Source organism: Vicugna pacos, chromosome 5 (genome assembly GCF_048564905.1).
Source record: "Vicugna pacos chromosome 5, VicPac4, whole genome shotgun sequence".
In the NCBI taxonomy this organism is placed as follows: domain Eukaryota; kingdom Metazoa; phylum Chordata; class Mammalia; order Artiodactyla; family Camelidae; genus Vicugna; species Vicugna pacos.
In genome coordinates this window covers 45,829,227-45,830,992 of record NC_132991.1, presented here as the reverse complement: position 1 = coordinate 45,830,992, position 1,766 = coordinate 45,829,227, and the positions used below count along the sequence as shown (strand labels likewise).

The 1,766-nt window shown below is 40.4% G+C and overlaps 1 non-coding gene across 1 annotated transcript; it reads left to right on the top strand.

Moving 5' to 3' along the window:
• The first annotated feature begins 232 nt into the window (after positions 1-232).
• Positions 233-305, top strand: TRNAV-AAC (transfer RNA valine (anticodon AAC)). The gene has a single exon. It is a non-coding gene; the product is annotated as a tRNA-Val (tRNA).
• The last annotated feature ends 1,461 nt before the right edge of the window (positions 306-1,766 follow it).

The window sequence follows — 1,766 nt, the reverse complement described above, 5'->3', positions numbered from 1 at the left end:
TATAACCTGGTAGGGGCAGGAAGATATCATTATAAATAGTTTGAGTCAGTGTAACAGGGAGAAAAAAATCTTTTAAAGGGTGGCAAATGTATTTAAAGCGAAAAAAAAATCTGATCTGCTATTCCAGGAGTGGAGGTGAAGCCCTAAAACTAAAGTTTAGAAAGAGACAAAATATCAGCTAAAGGAATTCGGGGGTGGGAAAAGGAGAATCAAGAAGGGAGAGAATGGTGGGGGAGAGTATAGCTCAGTGGTAGAGCATCTGCTTAACATGCATGAGGTCCTGGGTTCAATCCCCAGTACCTCCACTTAAAAAAAGTTAAATAAAATAAATGGACAAAATGCCTTATCTAGAAGTTAAGATACTCCAAGTGAACTACGAAGATAAAACTAAAAGAAATTTTTTAAAAAGGAGAGAGGGAATGGGGAAGAAAGAGGGAGAGAGGGGGCAGGCCAAATGGCAGAGGTTTTGCCCATGGAGGAAAGTGGCCAAGGAGATATTCTTACAGCAGAGTGATCAAAGAACTATTCAGAGTAAGGCTATGTAAAACCAGAAATAGACTCACAGACACAGAAAACAAACTTACGGTTTCTGAAGGGAAAAGGATCCAGGTGTGGGGCATAAATTAGGAGTTTGGGATTAACAGATACACATTACCATATATAAAATAGATGAACAGCAAGGACCTACTCTATAGCACAGGGAACTATTTTCAATAGCTTGTAATAACTTATAATGGAAAAGAGTCTGACAAAGAATATATATATATGTTTAATTGAATTGCTTTGCTGTGTACTGGAAACTAACACAACATTGTAAATCAACTGTACTTCAATTTTAAAAATTTTCGGATGACTAAAACTAGTAAACAGTAAAAAAGGCAAAAAGAGTAAGGCTGTATAAGATTTACTATGATGGCGTATAGGTTACGGGAACATAAACCTCCTCCCTTTGCCTCAACTCTCTAGTAAACTTGACACCAAATGCCTCCTCCTGTGATTGTTTTGTATGTTGGAAATTATAAAAAGAGAGGGTGAGGTGAGTCCCACATCTTATGAGAGGAGAAAGAGCCACAGAAAGTGAGGCACAGAGAATTTAAAAATTTATGGAAAGAGGGATCTTGGAGCCAGGAATGCCCGAGTTTGTAATTCCCCCAGGAATTTGTAGATGAAGGGAGGACGTTGCACTTCCCGAGGGATTGGCTTGAGTCAGTATTACTAACATCTCCTGCCGTAATCTGGGGCACCCCAGCAGACTAGGAGGGGGTCATAAGGAGAGACTCTGTGACGGAGTTAGTGTGAGTGGCAGACCTCAGGAAGGGTTTCAAGGGACCAGGACGGGAAAGAGAACAGTCAAGAGGCAAAGAGCCTGGCTGTGGGCAAGTGTAGGACCCGTGCCAACCACAGCCGGAGTAGCGGGACATAGGAAACCTCGAGAGATGAGCTGAGAACTTTGTTGGTCATTTGGTTGGAAATGGAGAGCATACTTTTTTCAACGTATTTTAGCATTTCTGATCTCTTTTGATTTTTATAGTCTACTTACTTTCAAGGGAAATTAAACAGATGTTATTATTATTCTGATTTTACAGATAAGGAAACCAAGAAATAGATGATTAAAGTTGTTCACAATCAGCAGAGTAACTGGAAAAAAACCCACCCACATTTCCTAAATTCTAATTCAGCAGCCTTCTTGTGCCTCTAGTGCCCATAAATATCCTCTTTGAATAAACATGTCTGGGAGTTCCATGAGACTCCCTGGGGGATGGGGG